A 15,088-nucleotide genomic window follows, 5' to 3' on the forward strand; every position below is an offset into this window, starting at 1 on the left:
GACCTGAGCCAAACCTGAGCCAGACCTGAGCCAAACCTGAGCCAGACCTGAGCCAAACCTGAGCCAAACCTGAGCCAGACCTGAGCCAAACCTGAGCCAAACCTGAGCCAGACCTGAGCCAGACCTGAGCCAAACCTGAGCCAGACCTGAGCCAGACCTGAGCCAAACCTGAGCCAGACCTGACCCAAACCTGAGGCAGACCTGAGCCAAACCTGAGCCAGACCTGAGCCAAACCTGAGCCAGACCTGAGCCAGACCTGAGCCATACCTGAGCCAAACCTGAGCCAGACCTGAGCCAAACCTGAGCCAGACCTGAGCCAGACCTGAGCCAGACCTGAGCCAAACCTGAGCCAGACCTGAGCCAGACCTGAGCCAGCTTTAAACACTCATTTACCGTCCTACTCTAATCATCTAATCTTCCAACGGCTCAATTAGAGATGCTTCTTTAAAGAAAAGTTAATCACTGGATTGGACTTGCCTGCTCTCTTCTCATAACAGACACACACACACACACACACACATTGACACACACAAAAGTACAGACACACACATGCGCTGCAGCCATACCACAGCCGACACACACACACACACCTCTTTGAGAAAGCGTGTCAGTTCGGCGTAGCTGTAATTACCTGCCTGGTGTTGCTGAGAGCGGAAAAATAGCAATCTGCAGAAATGTCGTGACAGAGGAGCACTATGGGAAATATTACACAGCATTCTACTGGGAGTTTGGGTAAACAATTTAGGCAATTAAGTCTCTCCAATGTTAACCACTGAAGTTGCATGTCAAGTTGGAGTAATACTATGCAGTCCACAGAGTGTAGTCCTATTGTACACAGTGTGTCGTCCTATTGTACACAGTGTGTAGTCCTATTGTACGCAGTGTGTAGTCCTATTGTCCACAGTGTGTAGTCCTATTGTACAGAGTGTGTAGTCCTATTGTACACAGTGTGTAGTCCTATTGTGCACAGTGTGTAGTCATATTGTACACTGTGTGTAGTCCTATTGTACACAGTGTGTAGTCCTATTGTACACAGTGTGTAGTCCTATTGTACACAGTGTGTAGTCCTATTGTACACAGTGTGTAGTCCTATTGTGCACAGTGCGTAGTCCTATTGTACACAGTGTGTAGTCCTATTGTACACAGTGTGTAGTCCTATTGTACACAGTGTGTAGTCCTATTGTGCACAGTGCGTAGTCCTATTGTACACAGCGTGTAGTCCTATTGTACACAGTGTGTAATCCTATTGTACACAGTGTGTAGTCCTATTGTACACAGTGTGTAATCCTATTGTACACAGTGTGTAATCCTATTGTACACAGTGTGTAGTCCTATTGTACACAGTGTGTAATCCTATTGTACACAGTGTGTAGTCCTATTGTACACAGTGTGTAATCCTATTGTACACAGCGTGTAGTCCTATTGTACACAGTGTGTAGGCCTATTGTACACAGTGTCTCCAATGTGTAAGCTAGGTCTGAATGTGAGTCAGTGTATTCCATATTGCAAAAGTGAGTAATGACTTGTAGCTGATATTACATAAGATATCCCTAAACTTGAATGGATGATGATCATGATGTCACATGATCGTTGATATTTTCTTATGATGTACCAGCTGGACATGCACTAGCACCCATGGAGAGGGCTCTATTCATGAGATGGCCTTTTCAATGTCCCCTGGTTCCGATTTTGCGCATTCGCACACACACACACACGCACACACACACACACACACTTGTGGTCATGTCAAATCCTCAGTCAGATCCTCAGTCAGCAGGTTGTTTCAAAATCAACTAACTAAGTTTGAACTATTAGAGTCAACTGGAAGTCTTGACATGAAAACAACAATGTTTTACCAATTATCTTCTGCAGCCCCAGGTGTAAACTAGTTTTTGCACGTGCAGACAGTCTGAGGACACTTAGTAGAACCTGTATGGGACACCTGTCCTGTCGCATATCGTTACAAGGTTATTTATTTTCAATGAAGAAATCTCTATAGGAGCCAATCCAAACAATGTCAGCCAGTTGACAGCTCCTTCCTCTTCCTGTTCATCTGGGCCCACAGTACTATGACGTCAGATCAGAAGGCCCTGAACCAGGCCTGTGTTTAGTTTCACCCTCTTTCCCTCTGGTCAGACCAGGGCACCAGCCACCAGACCCAATTTGTCTGGTCAGGCTCCACTGCTTCAATTTTTTCCCCATCCAGTTTGAACCACAGTTAATTCCAGGTTCCTGGCTGCTGCCGCTCAAGGACAGTGGTGTATTCATTGGGGTGCTGTAGTGTAGCTCACTGCAGTACTGTATTGGTTAAGCCTCAATTCCATAGCGGGACCATTAAGATGTGGGATTGTGTGCATCCCAAATGGCACCCTATTCCCTTTACAGTGCACTATAAAAAGGGAACAGGGTGACATTTGGGATGTAGACACCTGCTGTCCCTCTGCAGCATTGTGTAACACTCAATCTTCCGGCTATTTGTTTATGAAGTCTGGAATAAAGCAGTATGGACTATTGTTAGTCCGCGGAGACGCCATAGGAGTTCGAGTCATTTATCAACTCACACAGCAGAATTAGAGCAATGAAAAACATTATGTTTCTTCCACGAAAAGGAGACATACCGTAGCAGGATATCTATCTGTCTGGTTTTGACCAATTACAGTAAGCCAAAGTGGGAGACACCACTGAAGAAGATTGTAAATCAGTTAAGAATTAGTGTTATTATTAGGGTGACTTGTGTCCCAATAATGATGTGAAATGAGCAATGCTGAGACACACTAAATAATAATAAATACATCCAACACTATAGGTCTAACCCTGTTAGTTAGTCTAGGCTACCCAAAGTGAGAGCCATCTCCTTTCTGGGATCAGTTAAAGATTCAGAAACACTTCTGTTTTTTTCTCTAGGGTAGGCCTACTTCTGCCCTAGCATGGTCCAAATCTGACATGGCATCACAATTCCATAAGGAGTTGGCAAGAGAACAGAAACAGATCTGGGACCAGGCTACTTATGGCCCAGATGCAGAAAAAATATATAATCTAATTTTGGAGTTAATGCAGTAGAACAAGCAACATTAAACTGCAATCCTAACTTCCAGACTTCTCGGAGACAAAGGTCGGTTATATCAACACCCTGGTCGGTGACTGCAAATGAGTTGCTTTTCGAGAGAAAGAGAGAAAGCGGCCGTTCTAAAGACCCCCACATGTGCCTCTGCCTAGAGAAGCGAACCCACCTGCTGTGTAGGTGCCGTCGACCAATTAATTTGGATAGATGCGACTGCTACTGTCAGAGCTTCACCAAGGGACTTGGCGGTCAGAGAGCAGAAATAAGAAATGTTCATTTCACTGAACGTGTTTGTCTGAATATGTCATCTGAAAAACTATCACAACTGTTTTTGTGTAAGGACTAATGACTATTGGTAAAATGTGTCATATTGGAACAAGGATATTTCTTAACTTGCTTACAGAGTAGACTATTCTCGAGGTTTAGAAATGTAACCTTAAATTATTGTTGTTTAGGAGCGCTTGAGTTGGCGCGCGCCTAGTGAGGGTGATTCGCTGTCGGTGGTGCTGCGCGAGTAGACCAATAGGTTAGCGCTCGCGCTCATCTCCATTATAAAGTGTCAAAAAAAATGTCTTACTGTGTCAACAAATTGAACAAGTCTTTTAACTAGGCTATAGCCTAGCCCACACAAATATAGCATATAGCCCTGGGCACCAAGAGCAACTACACATTGGCTATTCCATTTTGAAGAGAAATATAACTGTTCAAAATATATCCTACCTGCATTAACTTGCTCTACTGTTATTTTGTGATTTGATTTCACTGGCCGTTTTGGAAGAAATATACATATTATGACTAAAAGCCGTATTCCTACCAATTGATTTAGCAATTTCCATCATTATAATTACTTATTAGAAAGCAGGTACAACAAACGGGTTGGGACTGAACGAATAGCCTAACTGAGGCTATAGGTTAAGGTCCCATTAAGCATTTACATTTTACATTTTAGTCATTTAGCAGACGCTCTTATCCAGAGCGACTTACAGTTAGTGAGTGCATACATTTTCATACTGCATCAAATAGAAAGAGAACAAACTTACGCGTGCCGTCAAACCGTGTGGCTATGGTGTCCAGAAACGTGTTCTGCGGCGCAAGTAATCCTTTCATCACAGGCATTTTCCCTCGCTGTTGTCCAAGTCCCCATCAAAGTCACGGAAGAGAAGGTGTGAGCCGACCTAATATGTGTGAAGAGCGCACGTCCGCGGTACATCGGTGGAATCCGATTGCTATCTAGTGGAGAGTGTGTGTGAGAGAGATGCGCGCTCCCTGGAACCGTGTGTGTATGTGTGTGTGTGACAAGTGGATGTGACGCCTGCAGGTGCAATTCAGGTAACAGCTACTCCGGGACGCCCGCGAGAAAGCCAGACGCAGGAACGAGCTTTCTGTCAGCAGTTTCATTATTCTGTCAATGGATTTCAATGATCATCATTTCTCACTGTACAATGTCAGAGGCGATCAATCAAACAGACTACAACACTCTCTCTGATCACGCAAACGATTTTAACTGTCTGAGACGGTGAATATGTTGTAGTCAACTAAGCAACGTATTATTTCTCTCTCTTTCTTTTCACTACGCTACTTTTACGATTTTCAATGCCTTCTGTTTGTTCTCGTCAGAAAAGCAATAAATAACTGTGAGTAAAAGAAAGTAGCCTACAGCCTAAAATAACTTTTTATGCAGAACTTGAGTAGAACAGTGGTCTATAAATGTATCCCAAATACATTTAGAATGCCGGTTTTCGATTGAAATATTTATATTCCTTAGAATTATAGTCTATAAGTTTACGAGATAAATAAGAAGTATAATAATAGCCTAAGCCTGCAGGTTAGGGCAAGTTGAGTAGGCCTATGACGTCACACGCCTTACTGACAAGACTAGGAGAACACATAAACCATAAACGCACAGGCAAGCACGCGCACAGGAACAGCGCAGTATTTTGTTCCAATCAGCTGGCTCTGACATATGGCCTAATTGAGATAAAGGAGCGTCAGGAAAAGGAGAGAACAATAGGCTATACATTGAATAAACACATGTAATAGATAGTCGAGTACCAGACTATTTTGGAAACGTTGGGCATTTAGTAACCTAATGGCGCCACCTTGTGATTTATCATGCGCAGCCATGAGTACCCACGTCCCATATCTCTCTCTCTCTCTCTCTCTCTCTCTCTCTCTCTCTCACACACACACACTGACTCACTCCTGCCTAAGGCCAGTTATTGTGCCAGCTCTGACAGACATCAAACACACTGATGCTTCACCTTGGTAATTAAGTGCTTTGTGCATAATTTCAGCCTGATCACTGCTTTAAGCGTGTGTGCGTGTGTGTGGTAGTAGTACTGAAGAGACTGGCTCACTGTGCCTTATAGTATACTCTCAGTAAAGACACTAAACTACCTAAACTACCTCACTGATCCAATGCAGCCGTTTATATCTCAATATCAAATCATTTCTGGTTAACAATGAAGTACTTTACTGTGATTGGTTTCAATTAAAATAGTCAAAAATAAACAAAAATATATTCTTAGCAAAGGGCAATTTCTCAAGCAAGATTGTTGCTAAGACTGTCTGGGAGTGTTCTGAGCGGGGAGGGGGAAACAGAAAACTAGCTGTAATTGGCAGAGAAGTTTAGAACATACAGCACCAGCCAAAAGTTTGGACACACCTACTCATTCAAAGGTTTTTCTTTATTTTTACTATTTTCTACATTGTAGAATAATAGTGAAGACATCAAAACTATGAAATAACACATATGGAATCATGTAGTACCCAAAAAAGTGTTAAACAAATCTAAATATATTTTAGACTTTAGATTATTCAAAGTAGCCACCCTTTGCCTTGATGACAGCTTTGCACACTCTTGGCATTCTCTCAACCAGCTTCATGAGGTAGTCACCTGGAATACATTTCAATCAACAGGTGTGCCTTGTTAAAAGTTAATTTATTTCCTTCTTAATGCGTTTTAGCCAACCAGTTGTGTTGTGACAAGGTAGAGGTGGTATACAGAAGATAGCCCTGGAATGAGTAGGTGTGTCCAAACTTTTGACTGGTACTGTATGTCAGGATAGACTAACCTCTTTCAAGCATCAAATAAACCAAAATCCAAACCGATCCCAAGATGTGTGGCGTAGGAGGCCACGCTGCATGTTGTTTGATTTAAAACCCTCCACCCCACACACACACAAACAGACAGAACCAAACGCACACACACACACACTGAGACACACACACGCCTAATCCTCATGCCAGCTAATACCAACAGTGGTGGCATACTGTACTGAACAATCTGCACTATCTGAACTGAAACCTGTAGAACCTTAAAACCTTGAGCTGCCTGCACTTGAACCAGAATCAAAGAGGTCAGTGGCTTATTGGCCTTTGTGAATGTAATCTACTGAGGAGTTCATCAACAGCTACAGTAATACACCTTCACCTGGGGCCATGTCTGTCCCAGCTAATACCTGATTCCTGTAAGGAGAGGTTTTATCAGTCTAAGGCAGGGGTGGGCAAACCTTTTGGCTCAAGGGCCACATTGAGTTTTTGAAACCAAGTGAAGGGCCACATACTATATGCGTGACAAAACATGTGAAGCCTTTATTCATTTTCACATTGACACGCAACTACTAGTGGACTGTAGGTGTACATATGCTTGCAGAACAATTCTACCCTTGTACCATCTCTAACCTTGTTTTTTGTGAACACATTTTTCACCACATTTTTCACATTTTTCATCATTAAGTTTGCCGACGACACAACAGTGGTAGGCCTGATCACCGACAACAATGAGACAGCCTATAGGGAGGAGGTCAGAGACCTGGCCGTGTGGTGCCAGGACAACAACCTCTCCCTCAACGTGACCAAGACAAAGGAGATGATTGTGGACTACAGGAAAAAAAAGAGGACTGAGCACGCCCCCATTCTCATCGACGGGGCTGTAGTGGAACAGGTTGAGAGCTTCAAGTTCCTTGGTGTCCACATCACCAACGATCTATCATGGTCCAAACACACCAAGACAGTCGTGAAGAGGGCACGACAAAGCCTATTCCCCCTCAGGAGACTGAAAAGATTTGGCATGGGTCCTCAGATCCTCAAAACATTCTACAGCTGCACCATCGAGAGCATCCTGACTGGTTGCATCACCGCCTGGTATGGCAACTGCTTGGCCTCCGACCGCAAGGCACTACAGAGGGTAGTGCGTACGGCCCAGTACATCACTGGGGCCAAGCTTCCTGCCATCCAGGACCTCTATACCAGGCGGTGTCAGAGGAAGGCCCTCAAAATTGTCAAAGACTCCAGCCACCCTAGTCATAGACTGTTCTCTCTGCTACTGCACAGCAAGCGGTACCGGAGTGCCAAGTCTAGGTCCAAAAGACTTCTCAACAGCTTCTACCCCCAAGCCATAAGACTCCTGAACAGCTAATCATGGCTACCCGGACTATTTGCACTGCCCCCCCACCCCATCCTTTTTACGCTGCTGCTACTCTGTTAATTATTTATGCATAGTCACTTTAACTCTACCCACATGTACATATTACCTCAACTACCTCAACTAGCCGGTGCCCCCGCACATTGACTCTGCAACGGTACCTCCCTGTATATATAGCCTCCCTACTGTTATTTTATTTTACTTCTGCTCTTTTTTTTCTCAACACTTTTTTTGTTGTTGTTTTATATTTAAAATAAATGCACTGTTGGTTAAGGGCTGTAAGTAAGCATTTCACTGTGATGTCTGCACCTGTTGTATTCGGCGCATGTGACCAATACAATTTGATTTGATTTGATTTGATTTGATTTGAAAATTGATATAATTTATAACGTCACAGACACAGTCAAACACACACACACCGATCCTGCATCTCTACCCTTGTAAAGTACAATCAAACTTAGTCACAATATGCAAACTTTAAAATTGATATATATTATAAGACTGGAGACATGCTACATGTAACAGCAGATGTGTAAAAAAAAAACTATTCTAAAATTTGAGCGAAACATATAGTAAGAGCATCCGTTTCATTTGGAATGGTCTGTTTTTGAAAGCATATTAAGGAACAATTCTCATCTCCATTGTGAGCCATATATACAGTTATCCAATCACCTCAGCCCAACTATAACTGATTAGTTATTACCTGTATCCAAGTGCATTGCTGGATAATTCTCACTGCATAACCATCACCATGAAAAAGCATAATCCTTGCCTACAAAAGTCATGGTTATTCAAGTCTTAATGTGAACAATGGGTCTGGTCACCTCTCTTGGCAAGGGCATCAAAGTCTGGTGTCATCTTTGATTCTCAGAACAACTGACAAGTGGTCATTTGTTAAATTTGACCTGTGACAGGATTTGTTGTAATTCATGACTGAGAACGTTTGTTCACACACATATGTGGACCCCAATAAAACAAGCATCATTTGGGCGTGCTTTTTAATGTTGGGAAACTTTGTTTCATTCAGTGAGCCATAGAACTGGTCTATTGTTGTTGTTTTGTACTTCTCCTTCAAAGCACTGTCACATTGGATGTCGATGAGCTCCAATTGTGTGTCTGGTGGTACTTTCTCACTGTCGAAAGACAGGGGGCATGATACAAGCTCCAGCTCAGTCTCAATCTTGGTGAAGTGAAAATGTAGCATGCAGGTCGATCGAAGTGGTACTGTATGTCTCAGTGCAGCACTGCGATGTGGGCGCGTTCAGTGCGGCCAGTGTCGGGAAATGAGCGAGACCGGCTGCTCATTTGTCTGGAGAACAACATAAGTTTGGCCTTGAATGCTTTCACGTTGGAATACAGTTCATGCACAAAACACAATTTCCCTGCAGTTTCACATTTAGATCGTTCAGATGCCCCAATATGTCCACACCGACAGCAAAGTCGCCCAGCCAGTTTGTGTCTTTCAACTCAGAGAAGTCGTCAGCTTTACCAACCGTATCAAGGAACATACCTATCTCCCCTCTCAGTTCCCACACATGGCGAAATAATTTCCCCAGGTTTAGCCAGCGCATATTTGAATGGTACAACAAGTCCTGGTGCTCTACCTCTGTGTCATTGAGCAGCTGAATGAACTGATGATGGTTAAGCCCCCTTGCCCTTATAAAGTTGACAAGTTTTACAACCTCTTTGACAACATTTTTCAGCTTTAACACACTTTTACACAGGGCTTCCTGATGAATAATACAGGGAAGAAATATACATTCCTCGGAGTTAGGGCTTTCTTCTTTTACTTTGCTTGAAAAATGATGATTGAGATTATATTCCTTAAAAACGGCAACACTTTCTTGGCATATTTCTTGGCATACCGCCTTATGTCCAATATTAGTAAAAAAAAGTATTTTGCTGTCCATTTTTCTTTAAACACACGACATTCAGAGTCAATTTTTCTCATTTTCGCAGCACTCATTTTTCACGTCAAAAGTCTTCAAGCAATGAAGTGGCTATGATGACTGAGCGCATTCAGAATCTGACTGTATTCAGAATATGACTGTAGGCCCAAATACAGAGCGCGCTGCAGGGCTACAGCGCCATCTATTGGAGGTTGTTTGTTTATCATGGAATTAGTCATTTTAGGCAAAAAATCGTAACTCAAATATAATTATATTTTATACATTTAAAAAATGTCTCGCGGGCCGGATTGAAGTACCCGGCGGGCCGGATGGAACTCCTCAGACCCCTTAGACCCCTTGGTCTAAGGAGTCCCAGTCTAAGGAGTCCCATCCAGACAACACAAGGAGTGAGAGGGGCCCACATAGAAGACTCCTATATGACAGAAGTGATAAGGTTATTGTATGGACACCCAATATCCCTCCCTGCATTCAGGTTTCTGGGTTGAGATGTTTTCTAGATTGGGGACATTACAAGAAAAATATTAACAAAAGTCCTGTGCTGGTTTGATTAGTGTTGGATGTGGGGTGGTGTGTGCATGCGTGTGGTGTGTGTGTGTGTGTGTGTGTGTGTGTGTGTGTCTGTGTCTGTGTGTGTGTGTGTGTCTGTGTCTGTGTCTGTGTTCCCACCAAAAACAGTATAACCATGTAATAACCCTATTGCATGTCATTTCTCTGAGTCACCCCGTCTCGTCCATGTCCTTCTGTGCTATAGAGCAGATCCAATCTTCACGTAGGGGGGATAATCTTGAACTTAGTCTTCTCCAAACAGAATGCAGGTGGATGTTCTATTTAAAAACTCTCCACCCATCAGGCATGAATGAAGAATTGGTATTGAAGTGTTTTCTGTAACTGGTATATTGCTTCTTATTGGTGTTCGATACCCCCATCTAGTGGTATCTCTATCCCCTAATCTATTACGATCCTGTGTTATTTATTCTGAGGAAATGTTCACATGGTCTATGTAAAAGTAATAATTGATGATATTCCTCTGTCCGCATTTGTAAATGTTGTATATAATCTAGATCATGCATTCTATTATATTAGGTACTGATTTATAGATTCATAGATGTAACATATGCAATTATCCTGGAAATAGAAGCCAGGTGTATGTGCCAACAACTTTACACTGAGGAGCCTGAGGCTGACACGTTCTGGCACTATGATTCTTTGGGCGCCATGATGATAAAATAAACATCTTTATTTAACATTCAAGCCTCCATTTTGGATGTATTCCTTTTTCCGACAGTGTGCGGGTCTCCATCTCTTCCAGTATTCTTATTTTGACTCCTCCGTACCTGGAAAATACACTATTCAGTAGTAAAGAGCGCACACGGCCTCATCATTTATAACCACGTAATAACCATATTTTAACCGTAGCATACTGTCTCTTGGGGAGAGACATTACTGGGAGACCGTTAGGGAATCCCCTGGGACCAGCAGCAGATTGAGAGAGCTGTCCTACAATGTCAGCTGTGACCGTTTAATAGTCTTAATAATTATTTACCATCAGCGTCATTGACGAGGAATTTAAGCATATGAGATGGATAAATAAAGGCAGACAAACACACACCTCAGAGTGACATGTCTTTCTCTTAGTTAGTCACAATGAATGAAGTCTAACCAGGCGTGACTTGCTTTGGCTATAGGGAGATAGATAATTCTGTTTTTCTAATTAACCAAGTGGGTAATAGAGCTCTCTCCTCGTCTCTTCTCGTTCTCTCTCCATGTCTCTCTCTCGCCCTCTCAATATCTCTCTCCCACCCTCTCTCTTTCTCTTACGTCCTCTATCAATTTCTAAAATGTTCCATCGCCCGTTTTCTGCCTTGGTATGCCTGTAAGGTTAATATAATACACGATGAATCTAGAACTTGTCAAGTGAGTTGTGTTGTCCCTGTCTCACAGTGAGGGAATGTAAATTATATTCCAGTGTGGGGAGCTCAATTCTGGCCACATTTTGCCCATTTGAGTATCTAAAATGGAAAGTGCACCCGTAACAAACACATACCTGGCACCGCGAGCTTCCAGGCTGCAGTATCCCCTTCCGACGCATGAAAGACAAACCCGGAGAGGCTCGAGCGTACGGATGACAGCAATCTCTCGCTCTTTTCTCTTTCACTCTCTCCCTCCCCCTCTCTCTCTCTCCCTCCCTCCCCCTCTTTTTCTAATTTCCTCTCTCTCGCTCTCTCTCTTCACCCATTTTGCGATAGCCTAATTGAGGGAAAGCGCCACGAGCCACTTTGAAAGACACTTGAAGCTCACCGGCAGGTTCAGTCACACACGACAGACATCAGTTCTGCACCTCCGAAGCTGAGTGACCTTTCTGAAATACATGTAGGTACCTGAATTTACCGCGCATTCTAAATCGGACATCTTTGAATGGGTCCTTAGACGCTTTGTTTAATCTCAATGGATATCCAACTATTCAACGGATTCCGCTGTTATTGAAGGTAATTATAAGAATCTATTTTTTGGCTATTTTTTTCTGATACTATTATTATTATTATTATTTTCGATAACTTTATAGAACACCTGCTATTACAATTCCACTGGGAATTCGTATTAGCCTATGTTCGGTGCTTGCTTCTGAACCTGAATGTAGATTTTTTTTAGGGTCTTGATTAGGCTACTTTTCTTCAAGTAACCTACCCCATTGTGTATGCCAATAGGCTATACTTTTTGTTATTGTGGGAATTTACTTCTTGACTCTGACATGCGTTATTGCAACTTCATGGTTAGCCTATATTTTGCAAGGAACACTTTAGGCTATCCAAATAGCTTAGGTCTTTTTGAAACTTTTATAGGGATGAAACACGATTTTTTTGTCTATGTCTTATAAATGTTCAGTGTTGGAGATGTTGGGGAGTAGTGAACTACATGTAGTGAACTACACTTGAAACAGCCGTTTCGGAGTCTAAAAGGCTAAATTACACATTCTGTTAACATCTGACTGTGATCTGTTCTTGCGATGTGTAATCAATTCAGATTTAGATAGGATCATACACTAAATCGTTTTTATTTCATAGTCTAGTTTTGATTTACATTTGATTGATGTCAACTAATGTGAACTCAACGTGACATTTAAACACATTTCACCATGTCCTTGGATTTCGATTAAAAATACGAAATTCCCTTATGTTGATGACTTTTTGCAAATCCAATCAGTTTTCCACGTTGATTCAACGTCATCAGATTGAGAAATTTTTTTTGAAATGACGTGGGAACAACGTTGATGCAACCAGTTTTTGCCCAGCGGGTTGGATGTAGTGAACTACTTTTTCAAAGTAACTTTAGTTAAGTAAACTATAGGCTTTTCTTAAGGGTAGTATTAGTGTAGCTTAACATCTTCCAGTGTGAAGTAATTGGTAGCTTGCTAAACTAGCCTACTATATATTCAGAGTAGCTTCCCCAACTATGTAAACGTTTTAGGACAAGGCAGGGATTCTACACTCCTATTGACAGTAGTGAAAGAAATGGCCATCTCGCACTTGACCTTTAAACACTGTTTGAATAGGCTACCCCTCCTATCCAGCCTAATGATTAGAAACAACATCACTTCCGAAGTCAAGATCCCCAAAAATGATTTCCCCTAATTCAACGGCTTCACGTGACGTCATGAAAAAATATATGCCTAAAATCGGGAAACATTGAAGATGATTGCTTATATGGAGATGGGGGCGAGAATCATTTGAACAGCAAACACATGTAGAAAAGTTGATAAGCAGCCCATCACATCCAGAGCGTTTCCATTGAGAGTTATTAAACCCCTAGGACAAAAACATGCCATGCATATAACAGTGCCACGGCAGAAAATAATAAATAAATGTATGCGCAATTGTCACATTTAATACCTACCGGAGCGTAGTGGTGAATTCATTATTACACCATACTGCTCGCGCGCGCGTGTGTTTCATCGCGATTTGAAATTGAAGAAGGTTAAAAAGAAATCAACAATTATTTTGGGGGGCAGATAAATATCCATCAAATCATGCAGTGTGCCTCTGGTAACATGAAATTATTTTGTAGTCTACAAACTAAACCAACTCTGTAAGAGTGGAGACATTCAGGTCTCATAATAAAAATGGATACACTCCATCCACATGCTCACACAGTTAGGCTACATTTGGTTTCCATATTAGTATTAGTAAATTATAAATGTGTAATATTAGCATAATGTTGCCCAGAGAAACTGCCCACTGGGTACAGACGTAAATTCAACGTCTATTCCACGTTGGTTCAACTTAATTTAATTGAAATGACGTGGAAACAACATTGATTCAACCAGTGTGTGCCCTGTGGGTAGTAGTGATGGGTCATGCGCACAAGCATCGGCTCTGAGAGCCGGCTCTTTGTAGTGAATCAGAAGAGCCGGCTCGCATCGAGTGAGAGCCGGCTCCCAGTTTTTTGCCCATTCGCTGCTTAGGTTTCACTTTCACAGAGGTCTGTTATGATTGGCCAGCATGGCGACCAGCATGCGGCATTCACGTGAGAATTAAGGATGTGTAAACAGAGAGGGGGCTGCAAACATCACCAAAGCCATAAAAGTTTTGAAGTGGACCCATCACCCATGTCTGGCGCATACACTAAACCTGGTGGTTAGAGATGCTCTGAAGGTGATCAAAACAACCGTGGATAAGGTGAAGGCTGTTGTGGAGTTTTTCCACAAAAGCACAGTAGCAGCACAGAAGCTAAAGTCCACACAGCGCCAAATGGGGATTCCTGAACTGAGGCCCAAACAAGAGTGTGCCACCAGGTGGAACTCAACATTTGATATGTTGAAACGAATGCTTGAAATAAAAGATGCCATCATCTCCACCCTGGCCCTCATCAACGCATCTATTGAGCCATTAAGCCAAGAGGAATGGGAGCTGGTGAAAGAGGTCTGCGCCGTCCTGCAACCATTCCAGGAGGTGACTGTGGAGATAAGTGCAGACAGGTACCTAGAACCATTGAAGCATTGTTTTCTCTACTACTATTCAGTCACTATTATACATTGCAAACACAACACATACAGTATAATGCATCACGTATAATATGCCACATACTTTTAAAAAACTAAATTCTAAAAGTTGCTGTTTTCTCTCCTTCAGCTATGTCACAGCCTCGAAAATGCTCCTGCTTTGCAAAGGTCTGCAGCTGGTGACAGCCGAGAACCAATGGACAGTAACTGTGCAGAAAGTGAAGGAATTAGTTGCAGCTCTTTGTTCAGCCATGGACCGCAAATTTCTGCGGATGGAGTACAACACTGTCCTTTCAGAAACTACCTTATTGGATCCAAGGTTTAAAAAACTTGCCTTCAGTGATCGTAGAGCTATTGATGAAGCTCTTCAGAGGATTAGTGCAGCAGCAGCAGCAAAATGCACCCCCAGCAGCCAGCCAGCTCCACCATTACAGGGCCAAGTGGAGGAGGAGCAGCAAACCTCTGCTGTTTGGAGGCTTTTTGATGACAGAGCTACAGGAGATGCTTCAAGGAGAAATCCGACAGCTGATGCTATAATGGAGGTGAGGAGCTACCTTGAGGAGCCCCTCATCCAGAGAGCAGAAGACCCACTGAGCTGGTGGCAGGCCAAGGCCTCAGTCTTTCCACTCCTGGTGAAGGTGATGGAGGGGAGACTATGTATTGTTGCCACATCAGTTCCTTCTGAGAGAATCTTC

Source organism: Coregonus lavaretus (assembly GCF_964263955.1).
Source record: "Coregonus lavaretus genome assembly, chromosome: 3".
Classification (NCBI taxonomy): Eukaryota; Metazoa; Chordata; class Actinopteri; order Salmoniformes; family Salmonidae; genus Coregonus; species Coregonus lavaretus.